A 6,970-nucleotide genomic window follows, 5' to 3' on the forward strand; every position below is an offset into this window, starting at 1 on the left:
TTGAAACCCCCATCCCCCCTTTGTAAATGCATTTACTACATCCAACAACCATTTATCACACCATTCTGTGTCCTTTCCTTTCATCCACATCCTCCCCTGTAGCTGCAACCTAGCGAGCTCAGCTGTGTCAGAAGCTCTTCACTTACAGTAGCCAGCAGTGCTTTGGTATATGAAACGTTTTGGTGTACTGTAAACCGGGAGAAAAAAAGAAGAAATCTGACAGCGTGATTCACACAAAAACACACACCCAGCATGTACGGCCCACACCCTCCCACGTGCCTCCCCTGCCTCTGCTCCCTTCAGATGAAAGGCACATGACATCACTAAAAAGGTGCTCCAAAAAACAGTGTGGGTACTGCATGTGGGTAGAGCCTGTGTGTGTATGTGTGTCTGTGCGTGTGTGTGTCTGTGCGTATGTGTGTGTGTGTGTGTGTCTGTGCGTATGTGTGTCCGTCCGTGCGTGTGTGTGTGTGCGTGCAAGTGTGTTTTTGTTTCTGTGTGGGTGAGGGGGAATGAAAGCCAAAGCTCCAGATCCGTGGGCCCGTGCTGTGTGTGTGTGTGTGTGTGTGTGTGTGTGTGTGTGTGTGTGCGCCCAGCTGGAGGCTCTGGTCCTGGGTTGCGCTGCCTCCCACGCTGGGGTACGGCTGGGGCTGAGTGGGAGGGAAGAGTGGGCGGCGCGCTGTGAGTCAGCCTGTTGCGGAGCCCGGAGACAGACAAGAGACCGCTGAGGGAAGAAACACACTTCTACAGAGTCCTCGCCCTGCCAGAAGAACGTTTATTATGATTAGAGTTTCAAAGAAGAATCGGTTCATCGTTTAGTTATCAATAACTAAATGAAAGTATTTTGATAATTGAGTAGAATCAGAATCAGAATCTACAGGGAAATTGTTAAGTTGCAGTTGCTCACAGTCAAATTTAAAGCAAGAAAATAATCAAAAGTTAAATAAAAGTAAAGCAAGATTATGTCAGAAAGATTGGGTTTCCATCAAATCTTTTTTTATTTAAGAAAAAATGTAAAACTTTTCTGATTCTTGCTTCTAAATCTGAATATCTTCTAGTTTCTTCTCTCCTCTCTCACAGTAAACTGAATTTCTTTTGAGTTGTAGACAAAAGAAGACATTTGAGGACGTCAACTTGAGCTTTTGGGAAACACTAATCCACATTTTTCATTTTCACTCTAATTAAAAAAAAAAATATTGACATTGAAAATGATGGCTAAATGCAGCCCTTAATGAAGAGCGCCCTGGAGAATCAGTGAGGGGAGATGTAACTGCCAAAGGTTCATCAAATGTCAAGATTCTGGAGGAAAACTTGCAGACGTTGTTACTGAGCACAGTAGATGGCATATGACACTTGGATGTAGTTTGCATCTTCCTTTGTTTGTATTTTAGTGATGCTACTTTCTAATTATTTAACCGTCAATGTTGTTGGTATTAGACAATGAGTGGTTTGCCCTCTGCAGCTCTGCAACTTCCCAGATCACTGCATATATTACAGGCTTCACTTATAATGAGGCTCTGCGCAGCATAGTCCCAAGCGCAACTTTTTCAATTTCCTTGCACTTCTGAGACAGATGGCCGCATCAGACCCGGCACCATCTGCTGGAACCGTGTTCGCTCTCTGAAAGACGGAGTTGAGAAAAACAGAACTCCCTGCTGCAAGTGCAATCCTCTGTGAATGACATGCTCACATTCCACACTTTGTGCATGCACATATGCATGCATAGTCCATATGTCATAAGTGATGGGCAGCATTGGTGATTGTGCCAGGTTAGTCAACAGGTATCTGACCTTAAGCTTACCTTACATAAATGTGGCTGTTGTATCAAACTTTATGTGAATTTAAAAGTTAAAGCAACAACAAAGATTCTTTTGTAACTTCAAAAATAATGTTTCCAAAATTGTTTCAGTGTAAAAGGGTGAGCGGCCCTCCATCGGCTATTATAGCACGATGCACGTATGCCAGATCGGGTAGTGGACAGGGGTGGGAATCACCAGACGCCTCCCGATACAAGATCATCACGATACTATGCCCGATATGAATGCAATTTTAAAAATATCACAATATTCTGCGATAAATTTCAAATTTGCAAAACTTCTAATTTTTTACCAATTTCAAATGATGTCCCCAAAAGGAAACTTTGTCAACATCTGTTTTATCTAAAAAGATACATTTCTCTGTTCATCTCACTTCAACTTTATTACTGCAAAATGAGATTGTGAAGCAGACATTCTGACGAACACATATACAATAAAAAAATTCATACTTGGCGTCTGTGTAATTGATACAGTATTGCCACTCTTGATTTCTTTCCCCACCCCTAGTAGTGGGTCTGTAGTTAGAAGGATACAGCGGTAATGGACAATTACGCTTCCAACCTGTAGGGGGAACCGAAGTAGAAAAGTGTTTTGGTGTTGGTTTAACAGTGTTCCCAAAAAAGGAAAACTGTTCTCTCTCCCAACTCGTCAAAGACTGACGCTTGTTCAGTGGCTCTAAGCACAGGTACCGAATCACACGCAGCAGCTTGACTACGGTGCTGTAAATGGACTGTTCTTAGCACTTTTCTAGTCTACTACTCAAAGCGCAGCGACCATTCACACACTGTGGCCGAGGCCGCTTTTCAAGTTGCCATCTGCTCATCAGATAAACACTCACACACATTTGCAGTCCGCATGGTATGGGGGGGCAACATGGGACTGCAGGGCCAGGGAATCAAACCACCAACCTTCCGATTGGCAGGCCACTCTACCACTGAGCCACGGCCCCTAACGCCGATGTGGTATGAAGAGCAGTGTCACATTGTCAGACCTTCCTCCACAGCGCTGCGGGATCTGGCTAGTCCAAAAAAACATTTGATTGGAGGAAAATGTGCTCTGGTTTGTGGGCAATTCTTTAAACCAATCACAATCGTCATGGGTGGCACTAAGCGCCAGACGGAGTCATGGTGCCGCTGCTAAATAGCCTCGGGAAGCAACTTATTTCTGTCCTCATAAATCCACCGGAGTTTACTACGCCAAAGAAAGAGGAAGGTAACAGAAATCTGGCCAAAAAATGAGGAACATCCGGCGGAATTTTTAAAATTATATAGACTATACCAAGGTTGACAAACAACGCAGGACTTTCACCCAGGACTCCGGAGATCAGCTCCTGTCCTTGGCCCTGATGTTTTAACCCTACCCACCATCTTTTCCTAACCCTAACAAATTGGTTTACCCAGCACGTTGAAAATGATCCCAAATCGGTCCCAGCCTAGTGGTAAAAAACGATGCCAAAGGGTCCCGACCAAGCGCTGGGAGTGAGACAAAGTATTCCTTTACTTGAGTAAAAGTACTACCAGTAATACCACACTGTTAAATATACTAGTTACAAGTAAAAGTCCTGCCTTGTAAATGTTACTTAAGTAAAAGTGTAAGTATCATCAGGAAAGTGTACTTAAAGTATTAAAAGTAAAATGCAGAAAAATCCTCACATTTTAGAAACTGGAAATGAAAAAAATGGGTTACAAACAAATTCTGTGTTTGATGGTCTAATCATTTCATCTGGACTTGTAGGCCAATACATTGGTAGATAATTTACTTTATATTACTTTATAATACTTTATAATTTTACTTTTACGACAGCCATTGGATGCGTCCCTTATCTATGTTATAGATCTATGTTATAATCTTACTAGGCTTTAGATTTCCCATCCTTTTATTTATATTTGTTGCATTGAAGCAGATTTTAAAGAATGCAGAGGTGGAGGGCCAGTCTCGGGGCCACAAGGACAAGGCGAGCTGGGTGTTTCTGGGCGGGCTGGGCCGGGCCGCTATAATGGAAGGTGGTTCTCCAGGAAACCCAGAGGGAGGCCACCAGTCTGGGGCGTGGGGACTGGAGCCACAGGGGGGGGACCGGCCTAAGGGGTGTGGAGCGGCGGTAGATGGGATGGTGGGAAACACCGGAGGGTAACATAGGCGTGTGACGACGAAGGTGGGACGGCCGAGGAGCGGCAGGGAAGGACAGGGAAGCGAGGACAGGAAACGCTGATCCGAGCGGAGGGGAGAGGGGAATATTTCACAAAAACCTTTCTCCACAAGCAGTGGAAGAAGTATTCACATCCTTTATTTTAGTAAAAGTACTGATACCACACGGTTAAAAAACAAAAACAAATATTAGGCTACTTAAGTAAAAATAAGTAAGTATCATCAGGAAAATATGCTTAAAAGGAAAAGTACTCAATGCAGAAAAATCACATTTTAGAAACTGGAAATAAAGGATTAGTGTTAACAACAATTCTGTGTTTAATGGTCTAATCAATTCAGCTGGACATGTAGGCCGTTATATTATTGGGTAGTTTCAGTTTATAATAAAACATCTGATTTTATAAATTTACAAAAATCTTAACTTGTAAATTAACTAGCAACTAAAGCTGTCAGATGAATGTAGTGCAGTAAAAAGTACAATATTTAATGTAGTAGAAGTAGATAGTGGCATGAAAAGAAAAGAATCAAGTAAAGTACAAATACTTAGACATTTGTACTTAAGTACGGTACTTGAGTAAATGTACTTAATTACATTCCACCCCTGTTGTCCGCCCTGTTGCGTCAGGACGAGGGCGTCTGCTGGTCAGACAGCCACCAGCCAGCGGGGAAGCTCACGTGTGACACAGTCCTCACACACACACACACACACACACACACACACACACACACACACACACATTTTCGACAGTGTGACCCCTCACCGCCTTGGCAGGCGTAGCAGCGTTTATATCCTGTGAGTGGGCCAGCCAGCAGTGGAGTCACTGCCTTCACATAGCCCACGTTGTGTGGTTGTGTGAGAGAGAGAGACAGAGGGAGAGAGAGAGCGAGTGTCTGTAGCTGTTTTTCCTTAGACACCTCTGAAGGGAAGAGGAAGAGGAAAGGGGGAGGACGAGAGAGGAAAGGAGGAGTGGGAAGGCAAGGGACTCACAGGGCAGGGATGTCGGGTGGGTTCCTTTTAAAAGAGTCACAATGCTGTCATGCAAACAGCAGACTGGAGCTGCAAAGATTCATAAGTTAGTTGTCAAGTTGTAAATTAATCGCAAACTCTTTTTGAAAGCCAATTGTTCAGTTTGAGTCGGAGTTTTGTATGAAAGAAAATTAAAAATTCTCCAGCTTCTTAAATGTAAATATGTTTTGAAAGTGAACTGAATATCTCTGCAGTTGTTACTTCTCCAGACTTGAGTAGTATTCATTTTACTAAAAACTAAATCCTGGATTTGTGTTTCTTTATGGTTGTATTAATACCAAAGTAAAAGGATGTGAGATTTTTTTATTTTTTTAATAAACATCTAATATTAACATTGTACTCATTGAGTTGATTGAAATCTGAAAATGTGGCAACATTTCTTAAAAAAAGACTTCCAACTCATGACAAGAAACACAAGTGACAGCTCTCAAACAAACTCAGAGCCAAACTTATCTGGAATGTGTGTGTGTGTGTGTGTGTGTGTGTGTGTGTGTGTGTGTGTGTGTGTGTGTGTGTGTGTGTGCATTACTCTTTGAATTCTCTCAACAACTCACGCTGTATTATTGACTCTCTTAAAGCAGATGTTAAATTTTTTTTTAATTTCATTGTCTTTTATATTCTTTCTCTGTAGTGCTGTTTGAATTCTTTGACTTTTATCACTCTGGCTCTTTTTACTTTTTATCTCTCTCTTTTTATCTGTGTGTGTCACTTGCAACTCTGTTCAGCCATTAAACCGCCTCTCAAGCCAACCCCGCAGAATTCCCAGGCTGCTCGGCTGCTGAGTTCACACCTTTTTGTCCACAGGAATCTCAGGAATCCCCAGCTTCCTTTCCACTGCAATCTCCATTGTGTGCGCGCATTCGTGCGTGCGTGTGTGTGTGTGTGTGTGTGTCTACATGAAGGAAAGGCCCCCGCCTGCATTGAGCGTGTGTGTGTTGAAACACATCTCCGCCCTCGTAACCACCCTGCGAGAGCAAGCAGGCGGTGTTCACTTTGTGGCCACAATAGACTGAGTCATTTTCTAAAATGGCTAGAGCTCTCAAAAGTTAAACTTCACTCTTTAAGACAATGACTTTAATGTCAAACTGTGACTCACGTGATATGAGCGTGGTCGTTTTTAGATTTAAACAGCGCACGCAAAAACTAAATGTTTTATAGCGAATGCATCCTTCTGTCAATTCCCTTAAAGAAATAGGAAATAGGTACACTTTCAATTTAGTGTTTCTAGAGCTGCAAAGATTAATCAATTAGTTGTCATCTATTAAAGTAAGTGCATACTATTTAGATAATCAATTTGATTAAATCCTCTGCTGTTGTCAGACACTTATAATGAATGTCAGTGGCAAAAAAAAAAGAAAAGAATCATCTGTAGTGGACACAAATCGAGGCTGCACAATTGCCCCATCAGGTTACACGAGGCGGCCCGACACTGAGATCTGGGCTCTCCCGGGCTCTCGACTGAACCTCTGAGAGCGGGGATTTTAAAGAAAAGTTGCATTTCACTCTAACGTAACCGTAGTCTACATACAGTTGGAGCCGTTTGGAATAGTCTGTAGGCCGGGCAGCGGGAATTCTTTGGCCAGCCGACCGGGAAAAGTCCCGATTGTCTCGATTGCAACTCCGCCCCTGCAACTCGGCGTCAGCAGAGATCCTTCCCGAGGTGGGAAACCAGAAAGCTTTTATTTTTTGACTTTTTCTAAACTTTGTTTCTTGTGAATTTCAAGATAACCTCTAAAAAAAAAATCTTCAAAAGACACAATCCGAGACGTGAGACTCATTCCTCTGACTTTAATTGTTGATTAATCCATTTCATGAATTCATGAATTGTTGTCACATGAAATTGTACGAGGCAGAATTCCTGTAGCGACTAACGATTATTTACATCGTTCATTAACCTGCCCATTATTTTCTCGATTAGTGGTTTGGTCTATAAAATGTAGATCCTTGTTCCCCAAAAAGCCCAAGATGACGTCCTCAAATG

General features: G+C 42.5%; 2 long non-coding RNA genes across 2 annotated transcripts in view; one reads left to right on the forward strand and one right to left on the reverse strand.

Moving 5' to 3' along the window:
* The window catches only part of LOC116689807 (uncharacterized), a 26,080-nt gene that overhangs the window by 5,217 nt on the left and 13,893 nt on the right, over positions 1–6,970 (forward strand). The gene's annotated exons all lie outside the window — the stretch shown is intronic.
* The window catches only part of LOC116689808 (uncharacterized), a 19,145-nt gene that overhangs the window by 3,357 nt on the left and 8,818 nt on the right, over positions 1–6,970 (reverse strand). Inside the window, exon 2 of the long non-coding RNA XR_004332103.1 lies at positions 2,719–2,725. This is a non-coding gene — a long non-coding RNA (uncharacterized LOC116689808). The remainder of the gene's footprint in view (positions 1–2,718; positions 2,726–6,970) is intronic.

Source organism: Etheostoma spectabile, chromosome 5, assembly GCF_008692095.1.
Source record: "Etheostoma spectabile isolate EspeVRDwgs_2016 chromosome 5, UIUC_Espe_1.0, whole genome shotgun sequence".
NCBI lineage: Eukaryota > Metazoa > Chordata > Actinopteri > Perciformes > Percidae > Etheostoma > Etheostoma spectabile.